The sequence below is a fragment of the Myotis nattereri genome (genome assembly GCF_964212035.1).
Source record: "Myotis nattereri genome assembly, chromosome: 3".
NCBI classification, from domain to species: Eukaryota; Metazoa; Chordata; class Mammalia; order Chiroptera; family Vespertilionidae; genus Myotis; species Myotis nattereri.
Window position 1 is genome coordinate 150,855,605 of NC_138077.1, and position 15,245 is coordinate 150,870,849.

Sequence of the window (15,245 nt, forward strand, 5' to 3'; positions counted from 1 at the left end):
ATATATTAGATGTTTACCAAATGGATGGGTGGATGGGTAAATGGATAGATGGATGAATGGGTGATTATGGTAAAAATTTTCAGAATCCCAGCCAACTGAGTAAATCCACCAATATGCACTTACATACTGTGTTTCCAATGAGGTCAGAGAGCTATAAAGCAGCAAATAATTCAATGTCCACTTGAAGGATTTTGGGATTAAATAGTGAGTCAGAGCTTAACTATATAAAAGAACAACAACACAGAAATTCCAGACCCAAACAACAATAGAAATCCCTCAGGCAACTTTAGAGGCTAAAGCAAGAGATGCTATTCTAAAGTTAAGTAAGGAGAGTTAGTGCCTTTTCACATAATGTCTTCAATAATACAGTATTTTTAACTTGTTAAGTACTCTTCCATAGATAGCCTTCTTTAATAGTCAGCATTGTCATGCCTGGAAAGTATTATTGTGCATGCTTTAAGGAAACATGAGGTCAAATAATGCTAATAATAACTTTATTATTATTTTAATAACAACAACAATAAATAGGTAAGTTAAGTGACCAGTCCAAGTTTTTATAGCTAGAAAGCAGCAGAGCCAAAGAAGCATTCATATCTATCCACCAAAGGTAGATCTCTGTTTTGTGGGTGGAGGGGCTTTTTCAAAAAAAGGAAGACAGATTTACAAATACAAAATTGGAAAGTAAATATTTATTTAGAATGAGAAAAAAAATCACAAAATAATGATTAATTAATTGCATGACATACACTGATGATGATATTCCCCTACGCTATTTTGGCTGTGTACTCTGATCAGACTTTCAAACCTGGGGTTTGTCCTATGTTCATCTGTCAGGAACAAAGCTATGGTAACCAGCCAGCTTGGCACAGTTAGAAACAAAGCCACTAAGACTGGGATAAGAATTGGCCTCCACTTAAGTTGAGTGCAAATTTAGAACACCCTACAATATTCAATTATGACCTCACCTACATACTCCTTTAAACGGCAATCTGGTATAAGCACATGTTTAAAATGGAAAAAGAGTTTTTTTTGGAAAGTCATCGAATAGTCCTTGAGATAATCAGAAAGCCCATGGTGCTGGGGTTGGGGTTGAGAGGTATCATCTTTTTTAGATCTGCTTCACTCCTGAATCAATGTTAACCAAAACAATGGCTCCTTAATATCATTTATTATTTTATGTCCAGCTTTAAACACAGTACATGGAATGCAGACAGCACATAAATCATATTTGGTGAGACTGAAGGAATGAATGGCAAGGGATGTTTTATATTAAGGAATAGCATCCAGAGCAGTGATGCTGGCGCACCCACTCCTATGTTCTAGAGAGTCATTTGAGAAGGATCCCCTAACAGACAGCTGTTGGAAAGAGTCTATGAAGTAGGACAGTTTACATTGAGGAGAAGGTAGAAGGGAGGTAATGTGTTCAGTTAGTAAATGAGCAGGAGTTTCTGGGACTTTCATGCAATTCTCTTAGCTATACCACAGAAAAATTCTTCTTTTCACAACATGGGAAAATGGGTCTTTGCTAATTTGCCAGATATTTCTGTTGATTTAATTGTAAATTTCTTGTTGATCTCATAAGAGGAACAATCCCAGTTCACTTTTTCTGCCCTCATTTTCCTTCCGGGTTCTCATACCTGTTTGTTAATTGGTTGAAATTTTTCATTAGCCCTTAAGAGTTGGTAATGTTACTAAGTGCCTTGTATATACACTTTAGTTCACTCTCCAAAGCAAAACTAAGGCAAGCCAGAGGAGCCCTGTCTTTCCTCTCCTGCCATTGATATTCACTGTAGTCATGCACTTTCAAATGTATGTCAATCCAATTCTTTAGGTTGGGATATGCTCACGTACAGCACCTTCTGCTGACGTTGGTAATCACTTCCCAAATCACTCCACATGTAACAAAAATGGTTTCAATGCCTGTATGGTTCATTGAGTTTTTGACCTTGTATCTATCTTTTTCGCAGCCACGCAGTAACGAACTGCAGGTCTTCTGAGGCTCAGTTGGGGAATACAACTTTATGCCCAGCGTTTGCTTCCTCCTGCCATAGAGCTCAGTTACTAACTCATTCACATACCAAGATGTTTTGATCTTGGTTACTCTCCTGTGTACCTTTTTAATTCCTCTCCAGTACATATTTCCTGTAATGTGATATCTGTATGGGAGCCTAACTGTAGGGTTGATATGCTCTGACCTTTGCTGTTAATATCATTTGTGAAATCTGCTGCATGGCCTTTTCACTTTCAGTTTTCTGTCATTACTTCCTTCCGTTATTTTGGTTCATTCACATCTGTGTTTGCTTATTGTGCACCCAAATATGTCAGATATTTCAATGGCAAAAGAGAAAAAATACACAGACACACCATCATCTTCTTTTCTAAATTATCACATGGTATGATCCTTAAACAGACTTCAGAGTCCTCTGAAAAGATGGTTATTAAAACAGAATAATCAAATATGGTAGAAACTCTATGAACTTCTTGATAAACTAGGCTAGCCTGAACGCAAGGAGATAAAGGGCATTATTATAGCCTTTTGACATTTTTTATACAGTGCTTTTATCACTTGTCCCCCTAATCTCTGCCCAGATTAGCCTTTCAGTTTTCAGATTCTAAAGTGCTTTGTGGAGCTTTAAAACACTCTTCAAACTCTATACTTATTTGCTCAATAGCTATCTTTCCCCCAAAACTATGGACTCCACAAGAAGGATAGGGAGCTCATCTGGTTGTTTATTGCTGTGTCTAGTTTGAGAAGAGAGTGGATGCCCAATGCATATTTTTGAAGGAATAATGAATGAAATTCACCTTATTCTTTTAATTAATCACTGATCTTCAACATGAACCTTTTCTGTCTTATAGTTCTTCGGTTCTAGCTGGTTCTCTCTCTCTCTCTCTCTCTCTCTCTCTCTCTCTCTCTATATATATATATATATATATATATATATATATATATATATATACATATATATATATAGATAGATAGATATAGATAGATATTCTTAGAGCTGTAGCACATCCTGACCTCTACTTTTGTCTTGTCTGTTATATTCTTTCTCTTTTTCGTTGACTTTCAAGTTCAGAGACTTCATAATGTATTTTCCTCCAAACACTGTCTACCTCTCTACAGCTTCTAAGCTGTTGCTTTCTATAGTGGAGGCAGCTCTGTGTCTTTTAGGCCTGGAATAAAATCAAGGGTGCCATTTTGAGAAACATAATTCAAAATTATAATGCAAATTGTAGATGGACTCCTGGGACGGAAAGTTGGCCCCTGCCACTGAACACTTTTCTGTCAGTTACACATAGAAGTGACAGGTATTATCTAACCAAGATATCAAGCATAATTCTGAAAGCAAAACACATTTAATTTAAAAAATATAATTTAACAGAATAAGGAGAAAAAAGTGATAGACAAGTAAGAAAGGTTGTGATGATAGATAAACAGAATAGGAATGAGAGGATAAATTTGAGAGTCAGAAATTTGAGAATTAACATCAGTGTGGTTCATTAAAATCAATTGTAGAATACTGGTTAACAGCTTTTGATTTATAAAGGCTGGGTTTTATTCACTGGCTGTGTAATCTGAGACAAATTACTTAACCTCTCTGAGCCTGGCACTTTATTTGTAAAATACTTACCTCAGAGGATCTCTGTAATGTGTAAATTGGTTGATGCATACATAACCAAGTATTTAGATCAGTGCTTACTAAATAGCATTTGTGATAGTAATGATTTGTTTCAACCATTAGAAAATCCTTTCCTCAGGAATTGCAGCAGGAAAAAAAAAAGAGTAGGAGTGGAAAAGGAAGTATTAACTAACCAGCTTCCAGTTTCTGTTTCTTCAGAATCATTCTGCTTTCCACACTATGCAATCACCACCATCAGTCAGGAACCAAAGAAAACCGTACAATTTTTAGCCCTTCAAGGCCCATTTCAATTAATGAAGTGAAATGCTTGCATTTCAGGAGCTGACTGTTGTCCCTGGTCATTTCGAATGAGTCAGGGCAGATCAGCTGAAAATGGAATGTAGCCAGTACATAGCAAAGCTCTCTCAAAACAGCATCGCCAACATGATGAGGGTTGACATTGCCCAGGCCATGATGAGTGTGCTTTGGGGCCCTTCACTATTGGGCACTTAGTTATTGATGCTCTGACTGGAAAGCTCAAGGAAAAAGCCTGGTTTGGTCCTGTGGTTCCTTTCAGGGAGAATGGAGAAGCTGGAGAGGCCCATTTTTCTCAGGCAGTTTGCCTCCAAGCTACAGACTATATCATGATGGTAAAATGATAAACACTGATGATTACCACCTCACATTTGCATCTATATTCATAAAATGGAATGCATACTATGTCGTAAATCCAGCGCCCTTGTTTATTATTTCTTTGTGTAACATAAAACAGGGCTCTGAACAAATAATCTTCCCCTAATGTTTAATGTTTAGGCTAGGCTCTTGTTTTTTGCTTTGAGACATGTTCAAAATCTTCAAAAGACCTGCTAAACACTATTTCTTGTTCTTGAAATACAATGTTTTGAACTCTATTATTCCATCTTCATCTGCTCCCCATGTAATCTCATAGCAAGGAGTAATTTACAAGAAATACTGTTCCTATGTGGCTTTCTTGTTCTAACTCAAGACCACATTCTGGACTATTGTAAAGTTTAAAAAGCTACCTAAAATCTGAATACTTAGCTATATTTGCCACATAGATTTTGTGACATTTATTTAAGTATTAAACCCTGGGTAGCCCATCCCATCTATTTCTATAAACATTGGCTCAACAATTCAGAAGTTATTTTAAATGGCCAAGACAAGGTGTGATTATATGAAACATTTCTCCCTATTTCTCTCAAACCCTGGAAGCTTGTCTACTCTGACTCTGCTCTGGAAAACCAGTCTTGAGATGATCAGAACAGGTGTAGAAAGTCTTCCAGGTTAAAATCTTGTCCCCATATGGGCAGTGTGTGCTCAGACTGGCCCCAGTTCTCAGATCTCTCCATGAGTAGTTTGGCTTGGAGTTGAATTCTTAATGTGGTCTTGGGATCCACTAAGTATCTTTTGCTTTGGTGTATAGTAAGCCTATATGGGACACCTATACATTCCTGAGCCTACTCTAGGCCTACTCTATAACTACACACATTTCATAACATGGTGGGTTATGGCAATCGACCAATAATTACTCAACTCCTTATTTATTATTACTATCTTTTCAGGAGTAGGGATTTCTCACAAGTTTCATTTAAAGTATATGTGTATTATGCTCTATGAATCTTGAACTATGGCATGTCTTCTATGTGTATCTGGCTTCAATATGTGTCTTCTTTTAATATGTAACATGGAAAGTTATAGAGAGCTGTGGATGTCACTTACCTGATGATCAAAGAGTGAAATGGATAAAAAGAAATGAGGTTTTGGTCAGACGTGACATCATTAGGTTGCTCTTGGTTTTTGAGGCTGGGACTCCTATTTTACACCGGGTAGAAGAAGCTGTCTTTAAAATGCATGGCCAGCCACCAAGGCAAAGCGCAACGGATGCTGTTTAAATGGAGATTGTGTCTCTGCAACAGCCAGTAAACTTTTTTGGAAAGAAGTATTCATCCAAAACTTAGCATCAACTTTGTATGTAAATGTATACTAAAAATAAACCATACGTTATGGATGATAGGTGCATGGCGCTGGCTCGGCATTTGGCAGACTGGTTGGAAAGCAAGCCCCTTACCTACAAAGCATTTCATCCAAACGTCCGTTTCCATTTCCAACCAATGGGCTGTGCTGTATTTTTTTTCCTACCAGAGCGCCTCCAGACTAGCTGTCGGGTGACAGACACTCTGCCTTATCACTAGCTCCACGTAGCCCAACATATGGAAAAGTAAAAAAAGGATCTGCAGCCCAAACAATGTGCTTCTGTTGCTTGTTTCCAAGCATTCTGTTGGACTGGTGCTCTCACTGTCCCATTGATAATGTTTTCTGGTCTTAAAAAGCAATGAAATCAAACATAAGTTAGAAAAGTATCCAAGAGGAACAAAGGGAAATGTGGAAAATATCTGTGGTCTCAAATGATATGTTTTCATTGAAAAATGCTTGCGGATCTACAGTATTTGAAATGTATGGCTCTCCCTTGGAAAATTTAACTTTCAATGTAGGCAAGCTCCTCAGTCGGGAACTATAGGGGTATCCGTGGGTGACAAGTTAACACAAACTGTTTTAGAGAACGCACTCCAAGCATTTCAATATTTGACACCATAGAGTCCTTCAATGTTTTTTGGCACTATAGAGTCTCTTGAGTTTTTTTCTCTCTTTCTGCATATTTGGCTTCTGCCTTTACATTCCATATGTAGATCAGTCCTTTCGTATAGCCCTAGACCCAAACTATGAAGCCCCAGTTCTGAGCTGAAAAGATGTCCTCCATCCCATTGTTTGGCTCTCCATCCCAGGGTCTGGGCCATGTCCCACATGTTTGGCAGAGGGACTAGCTTCCAAGACATTTCTTCAGAAAGCTGCAGAGTTTGCCTGCCCTCATGAACATTTTAATTTGGTCTTTTAAGATTCCATCCTGCAAAAGCAGCTGCTTGCTGTCAGCAGAGCACTTTTCTGAGCACTGCTTTGGTAAATGGAGATCTGTTCGTTGGTATAGAAAGTCTGACCCATCCTTTGCCCCTTTGCCGGAGTACAGGCAAGAGAGGCTCTGAGCACAGAAAATCAGCTTTTGAAAAATCTGAGGGGGGCCAAGATGACAGCCTCTGACACAGGCAGTCATAGCAGAAGGTTATTAATTATCCATAACTACAAGTATTTCTATATGCATGCTTTCTACCTGCTGGGCTGAGCTCTGTGACACTCTGACTTTACCCATGGTAGGAATCTCCAAAAGGGTCATCCTTCGGAACATTCTTTGAGCACTTGCAGTCTGAGAACACTATGAGAGGTGCTAAGAACCAAAAGGAGAAAACAGATCTTCCAGCCTCTAGAGACTCACAATCTAGATGAGAAGGAACTGGACAAAAAGTCAAGATACTAAGAACACTGTGCTTCATGCCATGTGAATCATGGAAATTATATGTGCCACAAGATTTTCGGAATGGAAGTATTTCAGTCTAGGAATGTGTCTCCACGCAAATTTGAATGTCTTGGAATAGGCCATGGAGTTCTTGAGGATGAAGACTTTGGTTCAATGCAATAAACCCTGGTGGGGTTAGATTTCAATAAGCTAAAAACAATAAGGTTTTAAAGTAGTGGATTCCCTGTGTGTTGGAGTTGTGTGCACTTTCTTATAGAAGTAAGAAACTAGAATATAGGGGTGCCCAACCCTGTCTCAGTGTATTAAGTGGAGCCGTGAGGGAGCCATGTAGATGTAGCTGCTGAGGCCCTTGTTTGCACAGGAAAGCCTTGATAGATAAGAAAAAAACACTGAGGCAGCAGGCTCCTGCTTTGAACTGTGCAGATGTGAGATGTGCAAAGAATGTTACGAGCCCCCTGCTTTGACACAGATAAGAGAAACAGAAAGAAGATAGAGCCCTGGGTCAGAAAGCTGAGAGCCTCGAGAATAGCCAACGCTCGTGCATTTCAACCAGTGAAGGATTCTGGCAACCAGGATGTGGGAGCGCTGGAGAGAGGAAGAATAGCAGTAAGAGCTGTAGTTTCAGAGAAGGCCGGTGATATACGCTGGCCTAAGAAAAGCCAGGAACCTAGAGAACAAACTGGCCTACCAGGAAAATCATTTTTGCCTGGAGACCTTATATCCACAAGGAGGATATAAACTAAGAACTTTCTAAAACCGCCTTCTATATCTCCAGCCGTTTCCACCCTGGCGGCCGCCTAATAAACTTGGAAGCTCCTGGTGCCTGGCTGACCAGTGGGTTCTTAATAAATTTGATTGTGTTGACATTGAATTGCTAAACCCCCAGAAGCTGACCCGGGATTGACTCTGCTCCTGTAGATTGTATACAAGGATTCAGTGTCCCTGGAATCACACACATTTCCAGGTGAAGCCAGGGGGCCAGGGCATGTTGGTCCTTTGTGTCTGTTTTGGGCCGCTGATGCATTCTGGGAGATATAAATTCTTCAAGCATTAAGTGTGTCTTGTTCTAGCCCAAGCATAATAGCAGAGCCTTTAGAAAATTTTTAACTTGTCATTAAAAATGCCTTTCATATCAGAATTTTCAAGGGCACTGATAGCTGAACAAAAGGAAAAGGAGAGCATAGGAATTACAAAAATAAGCGATCATTCATTTTGAATACAAAAGGGAAATGCACCTCTGTCAGGGTGTTTCAAGAAATAAAAAAGTGCATTTTTTGCTGATAGATTGCTATTAAGAACCCCTCTAAACTTAACAGCCATAAGAACACTGCCTTGCCACTCTTTTTATAAAGAAGAAAAATGAATGAAGTTGGAGGATGTAGAACTTACAATGTGTTTTCAATTGTAGATCGTGGCACTTTCATCCCAAAATTTGGGGAAGATAACTTTTAATTACAGTAATAAGAACCACATGGGCAATGATTGATGTGAACCTGATGTGTCCTATTCCTTTATTAATCTTTTTAATTAGAGGCAAAAGCATGTTTTATCTGCCGGGAAGGAGATGAGATGGGCCGTGATGCTCTGCTGCATGTTGGGACTGGGGAACCTGATTGCTCACCCAGAGTCCCTGTTAACCTGGGGCCAGAAGGTGAAGGACCCAAAGCTAGGAACACGTTTCCAGCTGGCAATGGCTTTTCTTACATCTCTGGCTGCATCTGCATGAGCAACTTTTTTTTCCCCCCTATTGAATTGGTTTTTGCTGGCATTGTTAAAACAGGGGAGGTAGAGAGAGAATTTAAATTGTTGCCACACCAGGGTTGGGAGTTCACATCTGCTGTGAAAGTAGGGGTGAAGAACTGAGATGGCAGATGGCAGGGAAGCCGAAAGGGGAGCCCAGGGTATGATAGAAGCAGGTCAGAAAGTGCACTTAGGCCACAGAAACAAAATAATGAAGTCAGCATTGTCTGGGATTGCTGGCAAAATAGAAAAACAGAGTTGGAAAGAATTTTTAAAAAAACTGAGTAAATAATCAACAGTTATGATGCATGATATAACCTGAATTTTACAGGTTGATAGATGGCAATTCTTTGGGCTCTATATTATAGAATCATATATTCATTCGACAAATTTTTATCGAGATTTTTACTACATATCAGACTGTGCCAGGCCCTGTGGATACTATTATTGTTAAGATAACATGGAAGAGTCATGAATGATATTGATTCATATGTGAATATGGAGACACAATACAGGAATGATCGAATTGCCTGGTGGTCAAAGGTCAGGGTAGATCTTGGCATGGTGAGTAGCACATGAGGACTGTTGAATACGAATATGAATTGTCTGGGTGTCTCGGAAGAAAGAATAGCCACTGAAAGCTATGGAGTTATAAAGTAGAATTTCCTGTTCAGAAAACTGCACGAAGTTGAGTGTGGGTCTGGATTTGGCAAATGGTGTGCAGTGAGGCTTGAGACGTAGGTGGAGGCCAAGTCAAAAAGGGACTTCATCATGTGGGTGATGGGAATCCACAGAGGGAGCTTAAGTAAGAAGTCATTAAGGTGTGGGGAGCACATGCTGTAGTCAGAGAGACTCTGAATAATAGATTCGGCCTTTACTGAGTGCCCAATTGTGACAGCATGAACGATGTGGGGAGGTGTCTGGATCCTAACTCCACTTACCACTCACTCCAAGCCTCAGTGCTTGTCCATAAGAGGGAACAATACCTCCCTGAGAGTTTCAGTGGAGAGACAATAATCAGGTATATAAAAGTGTTTGGCATGTAGTGGATGCTCAATAAATCTTATTTTCATTTACTTGCATTATTCTCAGTTCAACAGAGATTTGTAACAGAGAACTTCTATTTTTAAAATGCATGTTATTTTTTCATTAGTCAGGGTGCTCGCCCCATTCAGCAAGAGCTATAAGGGGGGAAATGACAGAAGTGTTTGCTAATGAACTAAGCTGTTCCAGAACAACTAAGTATTTGATAGCACACTTATTACATGTACTGCAGTTAAAATAGGTCAGTCCAATAAACACTTTAAAAGAAAAAGAAGGCTTTGGGAGGGGAGTGAATTGTTAGGAGCTGTGTGGAGAGTCTTCATAAAAGACTTTGGGTGATGACAAGCTCTATTTGAATAGACAAAATCCTGCTTCTTCCTTTTGAAACCTATTTTGGAACCATCTACATAAGCCTTCCTTCCATGTATGTGGTATCAGGTGAAGGTAGTGAGAAAAGAAAAGCACAGTGGCTTTGCTGAGACTGAAGACAAGGCCAGGCCAGGCCAGAGAAGACTGAGAAGTGCTGAGGAGGAAGTCAAAATGCTCATCTAAGATGTGGAAGACTTCAGGGTGGAGGGATGACCCTCCCCCACCCCTCCCCACAGTTAATGGACAGAAGCACTGGAGCTAGGGACTGGAAGATGGTGTTTCGGCCATCCATGCACACATTTTCTGATAGTGTTTCTCTGGTCCTTTCATTCTCCCATGCTGGTGTGTTTTACTTGTTTTATGATCCAGTTCATATTCTTGGACTTTGATCAGATGGGACACAGAGCTAAAAGATATAAATTGTGGCTTTCCTTTTTCAAAAAATTAAAGAGCTTTTAAGTCAGTGCTCCTGAGCATGACCTGTCCTGGGATCCCTCTGTATCTGGCATGCGGCTTTGTATGTGTGTGGAGGAGAGGAGCCACCAAGGGTGTGTTCCAATTTCTTCAACTACACTATGTTCCACAGCAAATGTCAAACTTTCTTGGCTCTCCTTGTGTATATAACGACCTGGAGGAGTCAAACTGTGGAGCTTTGCAAGAGAAGGGAATATGGGAGAGAAAAACAAGCACAGACCGTCCCGTGGGGAAAGGGACTTATTATTAAATCATCTTTTTCCAGATAACACATGATCAATTTCTCCAGAGTTCACTGTTGTCTTTAGTGGGATTTGTTGTCAACACACCACCAAGAACAAGTCAATCTCCTTATTTTTTCTTTTTCTTTGTTTTTTAGAGGACAAAAAGGTATTGGTTTGCCCAAATATTAAGAAGCACAGAATGAAAAAAAATAAAAAAGAAGAAGAAGCACAGAATGAGAGTTTAGTCCAGTGTTTTCTGTTGCTTCCCAGGGGTGTCAGCAATGTCATTCATACCAATGTTTGTATAGAACTTGTGCGGCAACCTTCCTGATAGCAGCGGCTGGCTAACTGGTGTTTTAGGGCGCCCGATGCTCCCTCGCTCTAGTCCCTTATTAACCTTGTCAGCACACCCCTTCTTGTGCTTTTTAATTGAGCCATCCAACCTCTGTTTGTCTACATGTGCCAGCTCCTGAGAGCCTATTGACAGGCCCATTGGAGTAGGGAAGATTCTGAGGTGGCATGCAATAAAAATTTGATTTAACCAGCATTTCATATTAAATTGGAGAAACTCCAGTTTTATGGGACCTAGAAGGGAAATCGCTGGTTAGGTCTTCGGATGATATTCTGCTTCTTCATGCTCGAATAAGAAAGGCTGGTGGAAGAGATGCTTTGGAGTTCAGAGGTCGGATGCCATCTCCTCTTTCTAGGGTCATGCCAGCCCTGGACAGTTACCCAGGACAGCTATGTGCATGCCTGTGACAAATGCACTTGTCCTTTCTCTTCTCTTCATCTCCAACCTTTACTTCTACATTTCCCCCACAGACTTGCTTTCCCAACTCGTCATCAGATGTTGAATATTTTCTTATTTGTCTGAAATTTAAGCTTTAATTTTAGACCATTTAGGTCCTTTTGAGTTCTAGCCAGCAGAAAACTGCTCCAAGACTAACTTCATTGCTTAAAGATTACTGACTTGATGGAAATTTGGAAGCCTAAAGGGAACCGTGGAAAATGTTTTGACTTGTGTTTTTCCAACTATTTTAGTCCTGCCAACTAAAGATCAGTAGGGAGGAAGATAAAAGAAAATCCCTGGTTAATTTAATCCCATCCAATTCATCTATCCCAGGGTCTCATTAATTAATAAGTCATGTTAGTCAACAAACTTATTGAACACTTGCTCTACAGGCTAAGCAATATGCTAGGAGTTAGAGATGCAGAAATTGGTAAGATATTGTCCTGGGTGGATCAATGGCTCTTGGTTGCCTGTTTTGAATCTGCATTTTTAACAATCAGAGGATTCTGTGGTGGTCTAAGGGCTAAATGTTATGAAACTCTGGTTAGCAATGATTCAACTTTCTAAACCCTAAATTTATTTTCAAAATAGTGAAAACAAAGAATATTAAATGCCTTTAATTTTGATGTCTAGTCCTGTCTGCAACATAGATCTTGAGCCCAGTTGGTGAAGTTTTTGATAAACAGAAAGCATATGTTGACAATATCTCAATTGATATTAATGGTTCCAAATGAATCATTTATTAATGATAGGAATTGTCTACCTTAACTCTCCTAGTGCTACAAATCTCTTCCTTTATAGGTCATGCATAAATCTCCTGTTTTCAAAAATTTTTTTTTTAATGGTGCTAACTCAAATGTTAAAGAGAGCAGAAGGTGGGGGAGGCTCTCGTTTTCCTCAAGTGCCTCAACATCAGTGAAGGCAGCAGATCCGAGCAGTTTATGTAATTTTTTCTTTGCTCGTGAGAAGAACCAGCTTTCTCCAATCAGTCTTGGCATTGGTTTCTTAGTGTTCTTTCCTCTTGCCTATAATTAGAGTGTTGATTTAAGTCCTAACAAAGTACTTAAAAAGGTACAGGACACTCTAGACCTGCTGAGGAAAAATAGGAGGCTCTGCTCTTCTAAACTAGTGACTCTTGGACTGGACATGGAGAACCCCAGATCAAGATTGTGAATGTGCCTTAAGCAAAACATAGTCTGCATTTTAGATCCTGGAACAGCTCTTTGGCGAGGGCATCAGTTCAGCCCTACACCTGCTCAGATAAAAATATAATAGTGGTAGTGTGTTCATGGGCCATTGCATTTAAAGTGTTACCATAGAACTTTATAATGATGTAAGTATATATGATTAAACAAGAGAGCTTTGACATTTGGCAGCCTTAACAGTTAAGATTATAGCTTTTGTATGAGCAAATGACCCCAAGAGCCAGGCCAGCGATTTGCAAGGCAGATATTCAGCCAGTACCCATAAGTTTATCTCTGCTGGTTGGTCATGGCTGGCATCTTTTCTATTTGGCTGGGTGTCCATTCTGATCAGTTAAGGGACTTACTTATTTTACAAATTTCTTATTATCATCCCAGGGATTTGTGATTTTGTGAAGATGTACTCCTGAGTCCCACTTATTATGAATGAATGGTCCCAGCTGGATCACCGTAATCAGATCTGATGGGGGCTCTTATTTTTTCAATGAGACTTCACAATACAATATGTCCTATTGATGTTCACAAGAATAAGGATTTTCAAAGTCTTGAGATATATTTATTTGGAATTTAAAGAATCTAAAACTGTAGTTCAAATTAGGCAAGCACAAGCTGTTTATATATTTTAAAACCTGAGCACACCATAGTTATTTTCTATCTTAGCCCTATCAAACATAGGTTTATAAAGAGACTCTGTTGAAACTATGATTTCAAAAAGCTATGGGACTAGAACCAGGGATATCATGAAGAATAAGATAGACATGGCACCTGGTCTCACAAAACTTACATTCCGATTGAGTAACGTTACAATATCTAAATTTAAAACATATTTCTAACAGCCACCACAAAGTGGTAGTCACATGATTACCACTGCTATTGCTTCAATAGTTGCTGTTGTTACTTTACTTCTGTCACTACTCATGTTTGCCAAACCCTACTATTGTTCTCATGCTCTCAGACACACTTCAGTCTCTTCATATACTTGTCCAGATTTTTATCAAGCAATTACTATGTTACACGCATTATTTTAAGCATTTTATACATATCATTTAATGTAATACACCCAATAACACTGTGAAAGAAGTGCTATGACCAATCCCATTTTGCAGATTAGTAAACTTAAAATTATGGAACTTAAGTACATTTTTCAAGGTAATAGAATTAATGATAATAAGGCCTCAATTCAAATGCAAGCAGTCTTTCTTCAGAGCTCTCAGCTTGAAGCCAATGGTTCAAGGTTCTCCAGAGAATATATATATATATGGCTAATGCTAAGTGTCTGTCTAGGTAATGATGTCACGTAGCAATGCCCAACATCCTCTCCCTAGCGACTAGCCTCCTTGCAGTTTCTTCAGCCCAGGAAGATGACTTGCTTTATAGCCAGGTGCAAACATTTTACACTTTAACCAAATGTCTGTGAAGCATTTTCCCGTGCCTCATCTCATTTAATCCTCACAGATGTCCTGGAGTAGGTAGATAAGAGATTTGGTGCAATACTATTTTCTTTTCACTAGTTGGAAAACAGAGATTTAGAAAGCTTAGAAACTTGACCCGATTGAAAAGAAGTAAGAAATGGTGGGCCTTGAAAATGGCTTCAGGTTTTCTCACTGCGCAGAATATAGTCAAACACTGCTGCAGTTAAGTATTTTACCCTTTGTTCTCCCTGTGTGATCTACAACAATAATCTGCTTTGTGTTGATATTTACTGCTGTGTTGCTGACAACTACCTGAAAGAGAAGTTGGGGTGATCCACTGGCTTTCAAAGAAGTGCTTTGTAATAGTGTCAATAATAAAAATAAATAAAAAAATATAGCTAATATTTAAAAATTGGGTAGTGGATTCCCTTCTTTTTTTGAAAATTATCATCTCTAAGTGTTACTCACTTTCCTGCATAGTTTCAATCAGTCAAGTAATCATTGTTCCATTAGATGAAGTCTTCTCTACTTTGTGGCCCTCTCAGTAATTCATCATCCTGCTTAGACTTTTATTTTTCTTAAGACAAAATTTAATAGTTTAGATGCATTTTTCTATCAAAAGATGGATGAATAAAGAAGGACTGAGAAGTCTGTATTTTCAAGAAAAATGGGAGCAAGAATAATTCTTTAAGAACTGAAAACTGTTCTTTATATCTGGCCTGTTTGGTTCACATTTATTACTTGCTCAGCTCCTATAAGACTTTTGTGTTCATAACCCAGGCTTTAATTTTGTTTTTTCTAGAACATATTTGACAAGCTTCTTACTATTGTTCTCATCCTCTTGAAACCATGCTAGTCTGTTCATATGCTTCTTCAGATATGTTTTACCAAGAATTGAAGACATCATTTGTGTTTTTTTTACCTAGAAAAACAAGTGTGTGACTTAAACATGTATTTCCTCTGCTTTGCCCACAGATAA